The sequence below is a fragment of the Lissotriton helveticus genome, chromosome 4_1 (assembly GCF_964261635.1).
Source record: "Lissotriton helveticus chromosome 4_1, aLisHel1.1, whole genome shotgun sequence".
NCBI lineage: Eukaryota > Metazoa > Chordata > Amphibia > Caudata > Salamandridae > Lissotriton > Lissotriton helveticus.
In genome coordinates this window covers 1715346671-1715363994 of record NC_136063.1, presented here as the reverse complement: position 1 = coordinate 1715363994, position 17324 = coordinate 1715346671, and the positions used below count along the sequence as shown (strand labels likewise).

The 17324-nt window shown below is 47.9% G+C and overlaps 1 protein-coding gene across 2 annotated transcripts in view; it reads left to right on the top strand.

The window, feature by feature from the left end:
- Positions 1–1824: 1824 nt before the first annotated feature.
- The window catches only part of PRRG3 (proline rich and Gla domain 3), a 174981-nt gene continuing 159481 nt past the window's right edge, over positions 1825–17324 (top strand). Inside the window, exon 1 of one of the 2 annotated variants that reach the window (XM_078685897.1) lies at positions 1825–1950. The gene's annotated coding sequence lies outside the window, so the exon portion shown is untranslated. The remainder of the gene's footprint in view (positions 1951–17324) is intronic. The other variant, XM_078685898.1, reaches the window with a different exon arrangement.

Here is a 17324-nt window from a genome sequence, read left to right as displayed (position 1 = left end):
AGGGCTCAAGTCCTAAGAAGAGAAGTGGAGTGGGCTCACCAAGTTAGGCAGATTGGGTGTGACATCACTGTGTATGACATCACAGGAAGTGATATCACCACGCGTGATATCACAGGAAGTGGCATCACAATCCATGACCTCACAGGAAGTGGCATCCGATCTTAAGTCCTTACATATGTTTAGCAGGTTTATCATGAGTACATTTGAGTGCATGACTATATTTAACAAATTAGATTTTGCATTGGGGTTGTGCCAAAATATTGACGCAACCCTAATGCAAAATCTGGACCTCAACTTATAATTTATTTATATTTTAAACCTTGCCACAAATAAATTGGCAACAAGGGGAAACGTGGCAGTAAATCTGTTCTGCATAATTGGTTGCAATGTCTGTATTTTAAAATATCTTATGGGGTTAAGACACCTGCTGCAGAGATCTTTGTGTGCCAGCTAAATCTCAGGGAACAATAATGATGACAAGATAACTCTGGAGGATAACGTATTTGCTGGAGAGATCTGTGTTTTGCCTGGTCCTAGTTTTGACTCGAAGTAGAATAGAGGGTTAATATGCCTCCTGAAAAGTACATTATGTAACACGCAGGTACCAGAATAGCATTTTATGTAAATGTGTAAGTGGGTTACTGCTTTTCTGACAGAGATACATAAAATGTAATCATTCTAATATAGCACAGTGGGGTATGAAAGGCATGTGGCTCCTGCACCTTGTAACCCTCGCTGTTTTATGTGCTGAAAGCGTCCCAGTGGCAATTAAATCGGGGCAAATGCACCATCTTTCTGTGAATTCCGGGAAAAGTGGGCGAGGAAGGTGGCACTCAGCTGAAAGTGGCCAGTTGTGTAGCGGGTACTCTCTGTAAATAGTAGCCACCTTTGCAGCAGGGTAGACTTGCTATCCGCGTCTACTGGCCTTTTCGTTCTGCTTATGCGAAACAGAATCAGCAAAACGCATTAGCAATTGCAATCACTGTCATACCCCATTGATTGGGTGAGAGCTATTGCTTTTCCCAGTGCTTGTTATGCTGCGATCCTGCACACCTAACGGAATTATCCGAGTATGATTTAAATTAAGACTATGCACTTTTTTGAAAAATAGGAAATAATGACCATTTTGCTATGCTTTGAGGACCATTTCTCATTTTCAAGTGATTTGTACATCTTATAACAATTGGCTAAATCTTCATCGACCACTGGGTGGCATAAAGAAGTGAGTGTAAAATGCTAAATGACGACATCAGGGAGGAACGTAGAAGGGTGTGGTTTTGGTTCACTGGAAGCGCCTACACATTTGTTCAGCTGCGGGCGTTGTAAATCCTGGCCATCAGAGCAATTCAGGGACAGGTTGTACTGTTTCTCTTGTACACACAGCTCTAGAGAGCTGCGCCGTCCCTGCGGGGAACTCCCATGTACGCAGACATTCACGGTACCGGTAAATATCTGCCAGGTGCGCCATTTAGCGGTCATGTTATGTACTGCAGCTGGGGAACCACACCAAATGACGCTAACAGGTGCTATACAGGCGAGCTCCAGCGGCTTCCCTGGGACGAAGGGAAATGTAGTACCAGTAAGAAAGATGAACGAACTGAAAAGAAAGTCGATATTTTTGTCAGCCTTACATCGACCTTAATATGCTACTCCTTATTCACAATCGACCACGCGATGAAGGAATTTGCTAACGCTCCTTCAGAGACTACTGGCATGACAGCAGTCAGGTCTGTAAACTACAAATCCCAGCGTGCCGAAAACGATCTGTTGCCGGTGCTGATTGGTTATTGCCACCCGTCAGTCAGCCGTCTCAGCAGCCAGGCCCGCCCCTTGGCTGGGCTCGGCTGTACTGCCGCGCCTGGATGCTGAGAGCCGCTGGCTCTGAGACGAGAGGAGGAGGCTTGGCTGCCCCTCTGCGCGGCGCCCGCAACAGCTGCAGCCCAACATGAGGTACCTGCCGGGGAGAGCGTTGACCGCTACAGCCGCGTGACAGGGGTGGGCTGAAGCAGGGTAGCTAGGCGCTGGGCATTCTCTATGCTCAGGGGAGGTTAATTCCTTGCAAATGGGGAGGCAAACTGGACAGGACGGAGGGAAGAGGGGTCTGGAGTGGTGAGAGCAAGACTGAAGGAAACAATGGCCAGGGGTTGAGGACGGAAAGGACAGTAAGATTATGGTACGGGGTGAGGTGGAGTTTGAGGTGGGTGTTGAAGAATTGGTCAGGAGAGATAGGTCATGAAAGATAGTGGATAATACATAGGCAGGGACAGGTGGAGTGGTGAGGAGAGGGTAGTGGGCAGAAGGCAACAGTTAAAATGTATATGATGTAGAGCCGTATGGAAGAAAAAGACAAAACAAGAGCTGAGGGGAAGAAACGGGATAGAGTAAATAAAGGAGGGGTGGAGCAAAAAGGTTGGGGTGATAAAAGGTGGAGAGTGGAGTTTAAACTGCACCGGGGATGAGTGACAGCAACCACACTTTAAAGTGGAATGGAAAGGAGGATGCTCGGTGTTTAGTCATGGTGTGGGAAGGGGAGAAAATGGATACGGATAGTTGTAAGACTAAGGTGTGACGAAGGGAGGGCGAATGTGAAAGGTTAGAGAGTGAAGCGGTGAAAGGGACTGGTGTGAAGAGGAGTAGACCATTGATAGGGGAACGGTGTCGTGAGTAAAGGTGGGCGGGGTGATTTGGGATGGTGCCGCTGAAGGGATGTGAAAGAACAGGTGGAGGCGGAGACCTTTGGCCAGGTGGCCTCACGTGCAGGGAAGACGGCGTTTGAAAAGAGAGGGAAAGTGCGTTTAGATGGTATGGGGATTGTGGGTATATGAGACCGGTGACACAAGGGATCACAGATATTACTGAGTAGGGTTGGGTATAAAATGCATGGTTATGAGTTTAAAAAAACTGAACAAAGCGTTATCGTGCATGGAGGATACCTTATCAGGGGTTATTTTGATGGTAGTAGTTCAAGAGCACTTTGGAACCTTTCTCAGAGCAAGGTCCAGCAGTAAAGGTGGAGAAAAGGCTGAAAAGAAAAGGGCAAGGGAAGGACAAAGATATAGTAATAAAAAAAATGTGGACATAGAGCAGCAATGTTTTGTTAGTTATACATTTGTTAGGGAATGTGTCAACAGGTTGTTACCCCCTCCCAGTCGAACAACCTGTTCTTTATGTTGTGGTGCCTTTTTATTCCAACTCGGGAAAATCAAATATGGGTTAGTATTCAGGACACTAGATGTTGGACAGCTCCTTAAGTTTTTTTGTTTGGAATTCTGTTTCATCTAAACTGTTTTATGTGGTCGCATACACAATTGTACTACACCACCTTTGGCCTATTAGTAAATAGTAAAGAAGTGATAGTGTGGGAGGAGTTCTAAAAGTAAATATTGAGCGTTTGAGTGCCGACCCGGGGTTAGGTGTGGAAGGTGGCGAGAGATTTAGAATGCTTATTGAAGTTAACTAGCCTACTTGGAATGTGTTGACTATAGTAAACCTAACACAGTTTTCTTTTGATTGGCTTGGTTTTGGGCAGTGAACACCTGTTGGTGTGAATCAGAGTTGTGTTAGGAAGACCTGATCGAAAAAATGGTGACTTGAGGGACAGGTTGTTAACTTGTCGTGAGTTCATTGCATTTTATTCCTGTTATAGACTATCAGCCACATGCATCAAGTGATTTAGGAATCGCAAACGGTGAGAATCGCAAAATTCGGCCGTTTGCGATTCCTAAATCACTATTTGGGATGCATCAATCAAAAACTACTAGAAATCGCTATTTTTTGCGAATTCTGAAAATGCGATTGCATTTAAGGAATCGCAATTTGCGATTCCTTAAATGCAATGCATGACACCCAAAAACAATTGCGAATTCGCAATTAGGAGGAAAAAATTACCATGAGGTTGGACCTCATGGTAATTTGCGAAAAATCTGAAAAATGCAATTTTGTGCATTTTTCAAACTGTCATGTTGTGCACACACATGCCCTTAGGGCATGTGTGTGCACAACATATGTGCATATATTGATTTCAGGGGTGCAACAGGGTATCCTTTGGACACCCCTGCACCCTTGAAATCTCAATCTCAATTTGCGATTAGCTAATTGCGAATCGCAAATTGAGATTGTCTTCCTATTCATTCCTATGGGCCTTTTGGCCCATAGGAATCAATGGGAAGGGATTCCTTAATTGCGATTCGCAAATTGTGAATCGCAATTAAGGAAAAATAAGGAATCGCTATAAAAATTGCGATTTTTTTTGATGCATTGCCGTTTGCGAATCCTTAATTGCGATTCCTTAATTTTCGCAATTAAGGAATCGCAAACGGCAAAAATGATGCATGTACCTGATAGTTGGTTTTGTTTGAGTGGGGAGTAGATGGAGACAACGGGAATCTATTGGTTTCAGGGAAGGTGTTTAAAAGGAATCATTTGGGGTCAGGGAAGGTGGTTATTGGGGGCCCTATTTGATTAAGTGAAAGTGCTGCTCATGGGATGTTTTGAATTCCCCGGGAGGTGAATAGTGGGGACCTGTTGAAGTAAATTGTAGGTGTTAAAAGGGTGCTTGCATCTGTAAATGGGATGTGGGGGACCAAGTGTAACGGTTACTTTTTGGACTGCAAATTGAGTCGTACAAGGGCCCCCTATTTATTTTAGCAAAAGTTGGATGACTGGGAGCTGTAGGGCTGATAAGGAGGGGGCAATACGATTCTGTTTTATTAACAACAAGGGGAGGGGTTCTAGTTGGTATGAGATGGGTTTGGATCTGGTTGAGGTGATAGGTTATGCGATGCAAACCTGTGTGAATCTATAGTTGGAGAAGAGACTAAATTAACTGACCTGCCAGTCAGCGATAAAAATATGCTAGACTTTATCAATGGACTATACTTAGTCATGCTGGCGTGTGGTTGATAGATGAGCTAGATTTGGATCATGAGAACTGCCTGGATGTGCTGGAGTTCATTTATTGTACTGTGGGTGGTGTGGTACCCATTTTACTTTGCTGCAGGTGGGTAATTGGGTTTGTTTGGCTGTGGAGTTTGGTGATGGGGCTGGTGGCCTGTGGACTTTGGTGATGGGGCCTAGTGGCCTGTGGACTTTAGTGATGGGGCCTGCTGGCCTGTGGACTTTGGTTTGGTTTGGACCTGTTTGCTGGGCATGAAGTTAGGCGGTCATGAACTGTTGCGGTGTTGAAGAGTTTAATGGCTGGGGCTCAGTTACCAATCATATTGCCTCAATATGTTTAGAACTTTATGTTGGCTCTTAACTTGTCATGGATGAGCTGCATGGCAGAAATAGGTTTTCTTTCAGAGGCACAAAACAGAACTAAAAGAGATGCATTGTTACTATGTAGTTCCGTGGCTTGTGAATATGAAGCTATACGAATTGTAAATGTGAAATGATGCGCTATAAAAGTGCCTTTTAGGAGCAGCTGAATGTGGTTCTGGTGTTGTAGTTCCTCCTGGACGTGTCTGTTCCCCGATTTCGGTAACTTGGTGAATTGATGAGCTACCGGTCCTGCGAGAAGGATGAGTCATGCACTGTGAACCTGTTGTATCCGATTCACAGAATGCAGACTTCAAACACTGAGTCACAAAGTCTTAGAGATGTCTATTATACCTCTAATTGGCCATTACAGGAGTTAAAGAGGCTGGATAAAAGCCATGTCCATCAGCCTATCCGTCTTAATTTTTCTATTGTGGGATGCAGAATAGCTGCGCTAAGGCATGCAGGTTGCATATGAGCCGTGTGCTCGTACTGCATGTTTGCATGGTACTTTGCGCCTAGTGTTTTTGCAGCTTGCATGCAGGCTGTATACGCGTCGTGTGCCATTTTATTAGGAAACGTACGTTTGTTTGATCCTTGAGCGCTGTGGCACTTGGCAGCAGTGTACCTTTGAGCTATATGTTTTTGGCCGGCATTAATATGGAATGCTTTTTAGCCTGATGGGTTTGCAGCCTGTATAGAGGGTACGTTTGAGCCGGGTACTCTTGCCACCATTTGTGCTTTCTACATTCGAGTCGCGCGGTCTTGCAGCCTTCATGCAGGATACTTTTAAGCTATGCTCTTGTATCAGTCATGCAGGGTACGTTTGAAGGGATTCTCATGTTCAATGAGTTACACTGTATTCTGCTAATCGTTGACTGCGCCGTGATTCGGGAAAGCGAGAACAGCAGCTTCTGTGTGATAAATAGCAGGCTGTGCCAGTGCTGTCACTTTATTTCTTGACATGCCTGCTAAACTGTGTTATTACCGAGAGTGGACTCGGGGCGACTCTTCGGACATGCAATGGCACTTCGCCGCCGCTTGGGGGCTGGCGGGTAATGCTGTCTCCAGAAGAAGAAAAGTCCGCCTCGTTTCTGATATGTTAGTAAACGTTTGTGAGGTCTGAAAGATGGAAAGATGTATGTGTGACAGCATCAGCAACAGCATCCTCATGACTGGCTCTCTCGCCCGCCTCCTCATTGTTACCTTGGCAACCTTCCATTGATGGTGTATTTATAGAGGAGGAATGCACTGGTTGGAGGGTGGGGAAGGGCGCTGAGTGGGTGGGTGAGAGGACGTGCACTGCGCCCCCTGCACATCAATTAATACAATAACAATGCATCCCGAAGTGCTAGTGTTTTCACTGTGCAACGATCATGTTATGCGTTTTCAAGATCTTTACATGGCTGAGTTTTGTCATAGATGTTTGGGGAATCTCCTTAATACGCTGTCTTGTTTTCATAGAACAGGGGCTATCCTTAAAGCGCTCAAAACGTCGACGTGCGGTAAAACGCTAAAATACTCGATTTGCCAACGGTCTAAGTCGTTTTTAAACCGCCCAAAGGGCTAACGTATTTCGATATTTACCCACACGCTTTTCGGTGACGCCATGCATCTTAGCATGACTCAAGTTTTTTTTATTGTCTACTTACGCGATTTTTTGTGGCTTACATGCATATTCCGTGACTTAACTTTTCTCACCTATAGCGCCGGTGAATTCACACATTTAAAAAAATGCCGTTTTAAAGTCACGCTAAAGATGTATTAAATATATACCATTTAGCTTAGCCTTTGTTACATAATTAGCAGTCCCGGTTGTTTGTACAGCCCTTTGAGGGGCTGGGCTCACACGAACATATTTACGGTGCATCTCGATGCTTCTTCACCGCTGTATCTATGTGCTGTTGTTTTCCCACCCTTTGGTCAGGGTGTGGGTGCCATTAGGAATTCGAGTCGATTTTACGTGTCCTTAGGGAGGGGATAATTTGCAAATGAACGCCGTTTGCTTTAATTAACGTCGACTTGTTCGCAGATATCCGTATGTATGTATAAAGAAAGATTGGGCTGTCAAAAACACCCTAGCTGTGAGGACGGAGTTGGCGTTGAGATGCTCTTGGGTGTGGCTCTGTACCGTTTAGCTATAAATAAATATATTTATTTAGGTTCGGTCTTTCTGTGGGGCTCTGCTGGAGGCCAGCTACCACTGTCGGTGCACAGTACAGAGGCACATTGCAGGTTCCGGGTTCCCATCCTACGGAGATCAAAGTATAGGTGTGCAGCTGCAGGCAACAAATTATAAAAGCTTGTGGGGATTGGACCTCACCCATAAGAGTTTATTAACATTCTTCACATACAGGAAGCTATCGGTCAAGCTTCTCATGCAACAGTTTGACCTATAAAGTGAATAAAGCATTTTCAAACTGTAGCATCTCTCGTTAACCTCCCCTCTTCTTTGAAGCTTCCGTATATACATCAATCTACATTTCTTTTTTTGTTTATGTAGTGTACTTGTGATGCATGTTTACTCAGCATGTCGGGACCACCTATGATACTTTTCTATCAGACATGGGTAAGCAGCATCTGGTCCTGCACCTCAAGCCCTCCCTCCCCAACGCCTCTGTGTGCCAGCAACAGGTTCCAGCAACTCTAATAACTCGCCACCCCAGTTCAGACACAGATAAAAGCATATCAGTCTTGACCCTGTGCCTCATGGGAACAATCCAGCCCGAACTCCAAACCTTGTCAGTTCGGGCAGGACTGTTCCCATGAGGCGCAGGGTCAAGACTGATTTGCATATAGCTGTGTCTGAACTGGGGTGGCTAAGTGAGCTAAAGAACAATGGTGGATTCAATCCAGATCTGTGACTTGGGGTGAGTGTCGGAAACGTTTCAGCGCTCTCTCCATCAATCATCTCCTTGTGTTTGCTTTGTTCTGTCTAAGTTGGCATGGTATGTCCTGACGTGGTTCCCTTGCTCACTTTGCCACTGGATTCAAGCTAACCTGGCTGATGAGGGGTGTTACCCTGAAACCTGTCCCAGGATGCTTGTTTACGGTCCAGGGAAGACATGTCTTGGCATTTCGGGCTGGACTGTTCTCATGAGGCACAGGGTCAAGACTGATTTGCATATAGCTGTGTCTGAACTGGGGTGGCAAAGTGAGCTAAAGAACGATGATAGATACAACCCAGATCTGTGACTGGGGGTGAGTGTCTAAAAAGTTTCAACGCTCCCTCTATCATCGCCTTGTGCTTGCAATGTTTTTTACCTAGCCATGTTGCAGGGTTCAGTACCATATGTGGCCAAAATGGGGCCTCTTTTGGTCACATATGGTACTGCACCCTGCAGAAGATATGGTAAATCCACTCTCCTCATAATGCATTGCATGCATGACAGTACTATGAGTACATTCAAATAACTATGTCCATATATACAATTAGTAGCTTTGAAATGTGACAAAAGAATTATTACATTCATTTCTGTTAGAAATGGGGGTCTCTAGTTGGCAATGTCTGGCGCCAATGTCCAAATAGGGACCCTTCTTCCTAAGTCAGGGCAAGTGGGCTACCCCCTTTGACAACCCCTGCTAAACCATGTGGTAACGTAGCACGAGCAGTTAAGCCTATCTCACAGGCAGTGTGTGAAGCATTTATGACCATGCACGATAAGGCAGTAACAACACCACAAAAGGACACAACTCAAGTAGGTATAGAAAAATAGTATCTTTATCTAAAGTTGAACTCAGACTCTAAACGCGTTTTAACAAGCTACAACGCACGTAAATCAGTAGGGACTTAAAAATGCAATACCGCATTTACCAGAACGTGTCACTGACTGAGTTCAAGGCCGGGGCCTACACAACCAGTTGCACACCAGATACCTGCCGTTGGAAGGGGACTCAGTACGCTGCTTCTCGAAGAAGCGGACACGGTGACAGGCGGACTCCCAGCGACCACAAGTCTTGGCTGCAGTGGTCCGCAGTGTGCACCCACAATGATTTGGACACTCTGGGTTAGGCGGGCTCTCAGCAGCAGCACGCAACTGCGGCGGTGCGGGCTGGTGATGGCGATGACTCTCGTCGTGCAGCTCCGTGGTAGGCTCACAGCGGCAGCAGCTCTTGGCTGCGGCGGCCCACGAGACGATAGCGACAATCTGCGACAATGGTGAACAAGATGCGGGCACCCAGCGGCGGCAGCTCTCACTTAGCTGCGACAGGGCACAGGACAAATGACGATGAGGCAAAGTTGGCAAAGGTGCAGGCACTCAGCTGCAGCAGCTCTCTTGGCTGCGGCAGCCCACAGGACAGATCACGATGATGCTCAGTTGGCCAAGGTGCGGGCACTCAGCGGCAGCAGCTCTCTTAGCTGCGGCGGCCCACAGGACAAAGGATGATCTCGACTAGGCTGGCACACGGTGGGCACTCAGCGGCTACATCTCTCTCTTAGCTGCAGCGGCCCACACAGATTCAGCGAAGATTCCGGAAGTCCAAATCAAGGCGGGCTCTCAGCAGCAGCAACTCTCTCTTAGCTGCAGCGGCCCACACATAGAGTAACAAGGGTTACCATTCCACAATCCTCACAGTAGAACTAGAGGCTCTGGATTACTCGACGGAGGCCTCACCTGGAAGTAAAATTCCTCACACAGGGATTCTGGCTGCTGACTGGGTAAAGCCTAATGTCCCTGAGACTTATGCAGGAGGCGCTCTTGATTCAGGCCCTCGGGTAGTTTCTTCAGAAAGCTTGTTGAAAGCTTCAAAGTCCTTTCCTATGTTCACTCGGACAGAGTTTTGTCTTGACATCCAGAAGGAACACACTTGAACAAGGTTCCAGCGTTTTATACCTAAAAAGTTTTTGTTCTTTAAAGTCACAAATCACTCAAACCAGCCAGAACCAGTTCGGTGGGGTCGGGGAGCACTTGTTTTACGAGGCGTCATCCTGCCTTTTCAGAATGAGGGGGTCTACTATCAGACGCCCAGTGGGAGGTGGAGCCATCATTCACCTTGCCAGGCTCGGCCCTGCTCAGATCAAAGAGTCACCCCTCCCCATTCACTGAATGCTGATCTCTCTCCTCATCCAGGTCTGACACAGCTGGCCCTTCTGTTCCAAAACCAGATGGCCAATACACATACTAGAAAAAGCCTACAAGAAAGCTTAGGCACAAAAATGCTGCGTTTCCAGAAGAAGTATTTTCGAACATGGGATATATATAAAGGGTCCGCACTAAAAGGTGTAGCTCATTGCCCTGAGCTTAAACATATCGAATTCGAATTTACTATCAAATTCCTGGGGTCATATAGGATTATGGAAGGTTATCCTCAGTCTGCCCATTGTGGCCTATCAGAATGGATAACTTCACAATAGTAAACAGTGAAATGGAGGGTAACTCGCTATTAGAACATGCTACACCGATCTAGGCATTATGGTTATCCTAATTCATACAGTCATCTTTACACAGGGAGCATTCGCGCTGTGGCACTGATTAGCAGTGGCACAGCCCCCGAAGCATCTAAATTCAGCCAACATAAAAGATAGGAAGCGAACAGAGGAAGGGAGACCCACGCCGATGATGCCAGGTCTAACACTAGTCCCCTCCAGCTGAAATGTGGGGAGAACTAACCATCCCCTTGGGAGTTCTCGTCACTAAGGTGGAAAAATCGGGACAGACCATCAGCATTGGCGTGTTCTCTACCAGGGCGGTGTTCCACCGTGAAATCCTTACCCTGTAGGGAAATGGACCACCTCAACAACTTCTGTCTGAACCCGAAAGTGAGTCCCAAGCAGGTATGGTCTCAGCTTCTTCAGCACCCCATACCACAGCAAATGCCTCACGCTCAATGGCACTCCACCTCTGTTCCCGGGGAAGTTACCTCCTGCTTAGGAAGGCTACTGGTTGGTCTAGTCGCTCCTCATTGATCTGTGACAGAACAAACCCTATACCGTGCTCTGAGGCGTCTGTCTGGACAACAAATGTCTTTGAAAATTCTGGCGCCAAATACACTACAGAACCCTGCCCAATCTGGCACTTACTGGCTTTGATTGTGAGGCCTGCCTTCCGCAGTGCCATCAATACCTCCAGAGGTGGTGCAGGTGGTCCTCCCAAGAGGAGATAAACACCGTAATGTCATCCAGGTAGGCGGCACTGAAGTCTTCCAGCCCAACCAACACCCTGTTGACCAACCTCTGAAAGGTAGCAGGGGCATTCTTCATTCCAAAGGGCATCACCTGCAACTGGTAGTGCCCATCGGGTGTGGAGAATGCCGACCTCTCCTTTGCTCCCTCGGTCACGGCGATCTGCCAATACCCATTAGTCAAATCAAATGTGCTGAGGTATTTTGCAGCCCCCAACCGATATACAAGCTCATCAGCTCTGAGGATGTGGTGCGGGTCAGTCTTTATGACTGAATTGAGGCCTGATAGTCCACACGGAACCGAAGTTATGGTGTGGTACCAGGCGCTGCAGCTTTCGGGATAAGGACCACTGGACTGGACCAAAGGCTGCTGGAGGACTCAATCACCCTAAGGGCAAACATTTTGATAACCTCATCCTTAATGTAGGCCCTTACCCGGCCAGTCACTCGGTGAGCCTTGTGCTTAGTGGGAGGACTGTCCCCAGTGTCCAAGTCCTGGACACACTAATAAGTGACAACAGGCACCAGGGAGAACAGATCACTTAATTGTGTCTAAATAGTTGGTGATAATCGCTCCGCTGCTCAGGAGTCAGTGTGGTGGAGAGGACCACACCTACACTGACCCAACTCGCTCCCCGGCACACAGTGGGTCAGGAAGGGGCTCACTCTCCTCCTCCTTCCCAGCATCTGTGGCCAGAAGCATGCCTACTTCGACCTCTCAAAGTGGGGCTTCTGGCGATTAACATGCAGGACCCGCAAGGGGTTCCGTGGAGACTGCAAGTCCACCACATAGGTAACAGGACTCTTGCGCTCCACCACCTCAAAGGGGCTGGTCCACCTATCCTGGAGAACACAGGGCTCCACTGGGGCCATGACCGGAACCTTTTGTCCAGGCTGAAACTCGATCAGAGTGGCATTCTGATCGTGCCGGCATTCTGATCGTGCCAGCATTTCATCTCTTCCTGGCTGGCTTCCAGGTTTGCCTCAGCAAGTTTCCTGAAACGCAGAGTCTGGTTTCTGAAGGCCAGAATGTAACTAAACACATCCTAGGGAGGTTTCCTGGGAGATTGCTCCCAGCCTTCCTTGACCAGACTCAAAGGCCCTCTTACCGGGTGACCATAGAGCAGTTCAAAGGTACTGAACCCTAAGGACTTCTGTGGCACCTCACGGTAAGCTAACAGACAAGGCAAGAGGACACCCCATTTATGCCTCATGGGCTCACCAGGCCCATATTCATGCCCTTAAAAGTCCGGTTGAATCTCTCAACCAGCCCATTACCCTGGGGTGATAACGAGTGGTGAACGTATACGTTACCCCACACTCCTCCCACATAGACTTCATGTACTTGGAGATGAAATTAGGTCCCCTATCGAACACCACCTCTCTGGTGAATCCCACGCGGGAGAAAATCCCCATCAGTACCCGTCTCACCACAGGGGCCGTCACTAGCAGGATGGCCTCAAGGTACCTGGTGGCATGGTCCACCAAGACCAGGATGAACCTGTTGCCCATGGCTGTCTTGGGATCCAGAGGCCTCACAATATCAATGCCCACTCTCTTGAATGGGGTACTCACAACAGGAAAGGGCTGTAGTGGGGCCTTAATCTTCCCCCCCACTCTTCCCACTTGCCTGGCAAGTCTCACACATCCTGCAGTGAACTTCCGAGTGCCTGCGCATCTGGGGCCAATAGAAGTGGGTGACCAGCCTCTCAAAGGTCTTGGTCAGCCCCAGATGTCTGGCTGATGGCACATCATGAGCCAACCCTAGTAGGAAGGTCCTGAAGCTCTGGGGTACCACCAGCACACGGGCTGACCCAGGCTCAGCAACATTAGGCTAGCTGTAAAGGAGGTCATTCTCCCAATAGATCCAATGTGACCTTATCTTATCACCTGCTGCCTGGGCGGCGGCCTGTCGCTGTACCCCCTCAAGAAAAGGGCAGGTTCTTTGTTGCTCGCAAAATTCCTCCCTGGAGGGGCTCCCTTCCTGCTGCCAATGGGTCAGCTCTGGTAGGTCCCCCAGTTCAGCCACGTGTTCCCTGTAGGTTACAGGTCATCCCCCTCAGGGTCTGCTCCCTCCGGGGCCGTGGGAACCGCGAGGGATTTTTTCCCACGCCCCTACCCCATCTCTTTAAGGCTGGGGCCTGGGCCATACTTTCAGGCTCCATGCCCTCTTGAACACCCTTCTGAGCTGTCATGGACCGAGTGGTCACACAAGCCCAGTCAGGCAGGCCCAACATTTCCAAATGAGACTTTCTCTCCACCATAGCCCACAGGGAGTACTCTAGATCATTGCCCAACAGACAGTCTAGAGGCATGGCGGGCCTCACAGTCACTTGAGGAGTTCCTGAGACCACCCACCCACTCGAAGGGAACCTGAGCCACCTCACACTGGCTCTCTGAGTTGACTGCCGACACTTTGGGCAGATGGCCTGGGGGACAACCTGCTCTTTGGACACCAACCTGGAGCTGACAGCAGTCCCACTAGCTTTGGTATCCCTGAGAGCCTCCACTCTATGGCCATTGATGGTCACCCGCTGCCGGTACTTCTTAGTGTTATTAGGCAGGGCTACACTGGCAATCTGGCGGGATGGTGCACGGGGTGGTGCACAAAGGGATGCATTGGGGTCCCTCTGGGGACACTGGGGATCATAATACTGGTGGTCCACTTGACCACACTTGAAACAAGTGAGTGGCCCCCTCTTAACAGGCCTACCTGTCGGGGACACTGGCTTCTTTTCTGGGGGAGGCTGGGACATCACTGTTTGGTTCCCTTGGGAATTACTTTGGGGCCCTCTCTGGAACTCCCTCGGCTTACCCTTGTTCCCCCCACTTCCCTGCTGGGGAACCTGCGCACCTCTGGTGTAGTCTCCCACAAAACCTCTGCGGACCCGGGTGCTCACCCAGCGGTATGCCTCCTCAGCAAGCTTCCTAGGGTTCATCAGCTTGCTATCGATCAGGTGCTAGCATAGCTTTGGAAAACAGTTACCAGAAAAATGCTCCCACGCGAACAAATCATACAATTGCTCAATAGTTTCAATTTTGCTACCTTTTACCCAGTGATCCATTGCTCTGCAGAAATAAGACACATATTCAACCCATGTGGTACTATCTAACTTCTTACAGGTTCTAAACCTCTGTCTGTACATCTCTGGGGTCAAACCATAACAGGTCATCAAAGCTTCTTTCATATAGGCATACACCATCCTACTCTCCTCAGTAAAGTCCAGACAGGGTATCCCTACCATCACTCACAAAGCATCCCCTCAACCCCGCTCCCCAATCCTTCTCAGGTACCCTGTGGGACACCATTGCTATCTCATATGCGGCAAACCATTGCCCAATATCCCCACTCTTGTGAAAATCCTTAATGACATCTTTAGGAATATAAACTCTACTCTCAGGAGTTGCTAAAGGTATGCTGCCACCAGAGGGGGAGACCGGGACACTCCCCGCCCTGATCTCTATCTCCCTCAACATTCTCTCCTGCTCCATTTTCATTTTCTCAAGTTCATTTGACAATTGATTCTTCTCAATGTCTAACTTCTTACTCTCAAGGTCCTTCTGACCTTCCAATTTAGTCATCTCCAAACTATGCCTCATATCTCTCTCCTTGTCCTCCAGCTCACCCGGGTCAGGATCCTTTGGGATACACTAGTACCTGGATTGGAGGGTCTTCTACCCCCCTCTACCTCATCATCCTGCTACCCTCCAGCATTCTCTTCCTCATCCCCAGCGGACTCTCTCGCTTCCCACCAGGCCTTCAGCACTGTCTGGAACTCCTCCTTCCTAGAGAGACCTATCACGGGGACTGCAAATTGCTTACAAAATGACTTCAGCTGTCTGGCAGTGTATGTATCTAATCTTTCCTCCTCAAAGGTGAGATCCTCCGAAGCATTGGCTGTTAGCCTTCCCATATTAGCAGTACTTTTGGCTGCTATCAACAATTCCATACTAGAACAATCAACCCCAAAAAAATTCTAGGCTGCGCTTTGGTCTGCACTCACTAGTGGCGTCTACCAGTTATTGTACGTGGATCATAAATGCAAGTCCTGATTCCACCGCTGCCACCAATGTTAGAAATGGGGGTCTCTAGTTGGCAATGGCTGGCGCCAATATCCAAATGGGACCCTTCTTCCTAAGTCAGGGCAAGTGGGCTATCCCCTTTGACAACCTCTGCTCAACCCTGTGGTAACGTAGCACAAGCAGTTAGGCAGTGTGTGAAGCATTTATGACCATGCATGATAAGGCAGTAACGACACCACAAAAGGACACAATTCAAGTAGGTTTAGAAAAATAGTATCTTTATCTAAGGTTTAACTCAAGACTCTTAAAGTGTTTTAGCAAGCTATAATGCACGTAAATCAGTAGGGACTTAAAAATGCAATAACGTGGGTCCTAGGTAAAGCAGACACGATCCTAGAACCAGCGGTCCTTGTTTCTTTAGATGCTACCATGGCGTTCAACACAATTGAATGACCTTATCTAATTGCAGTCCTACGAAAGCTGGGGTTCGGCCAGGAATTTATTTGATGGGTTCGGCTCCTATATTCAAGCCACTAGCGTAGGTCGTGGTCAATAATAAAAAGTCACACCTTTGTTTTGAGCCGGGCCACCCGCCAAGGATGCCCTCTGTCCCCCCTCCTATTTGCTTTAGCATTGGAACCCCTAGCGGCTTAGATTCGCCGAGATCCAGTTATTCTAGGTATGAGGTGGTCCCCGGAATGGGAAGACCGAATTTCGCTCTACGCTGATGACATTCTGCTTTACTTAACAGATCCCAAAAAGTCCTTAATTGCAGTCTTAGACATACTGGCAGTGTTCGGTCGATATTCTGGCTTCAGAATTAGCTGGACTAAATCCCATTTATATGTCCCGCAATTGTCAAATTCAAGTCTGCACCACAGGTTTCAAATACGTGGGAATATTTCTGTCTTTGGACCCCGTGCGTCGTTATGAAGAAAATCTCCTTCCTCCGATGCTATGCTTAAGGCGAGATATAGCCAGCTGGAAGTCTCCCCTTCTCTCTTCCGGTCAAGACCGCTCTTTTTAAAATGATGTTCCCCCCCGTTTCCTTTATGCCCTGCAAAATTCGCTTGACCCTGTCCCCTTGAAATATTTTAAAGAAATTGAACAACTCCAGAGAGACCTGTTGTGGAATGGAACACCACGCATAGCCATGGGTAAACGTACACTAAGGTGGTACGTCGGTTGCATCAGCCACCCTGACATAAATAAATGTTATTGGGCCACACACCTAGCAGCCATCAATCACAGTACATACGTAGGCCTTAATACCTCGGGCTACCGGATGGATAAATGGCTTCTCCCAGGAGGAAATGATATTAGATCTCTTTATTCGAAGCCTAACCGTTCCAGACTTACAGGCCCCACGGGACACTCAGTCAATGTGTGGCATGCTGCAAATCGATCCCTCGGGTGGGAACGTTAACTAACGTTGGCTACCCCCCTATGGGACTCTGCCCAACTGGGAAATCTGTGGACATCGAAAGGGTTTAATAAGTGGGTCTTGATTGGCATCTCACAAATCAAAGATATATGGGATAAGGGAGGCGTGAAACCCTGTGCCACTCTCCAGAGTCAACATGAGCTAGCTGACCGTGGAATTTCCCGATACAGACAGGTTAGCCATGCACTACATTCTCTCATCCCTTGGGGCACATCCCTTCCTGAATCATCCCCACCAGAGGACAGAATACTGGATAGCCACATCCCGGATAAGACCATCTCACTAATTTATGATAAATTAATACATAACACGGAAGACCCTCTTTCAGTATTACGCCAGAAATGGGTGGCAGACCGCATAGAAATAGATGATGAGGAGTGGCAGGAGGCAGCATCTTCTCCTCGAGTGGTAGCCATCCCAGCTCGATTACGACTAGTTCCGCTGAAAATCCTGCATAGGATATATATGACCGGCCCCC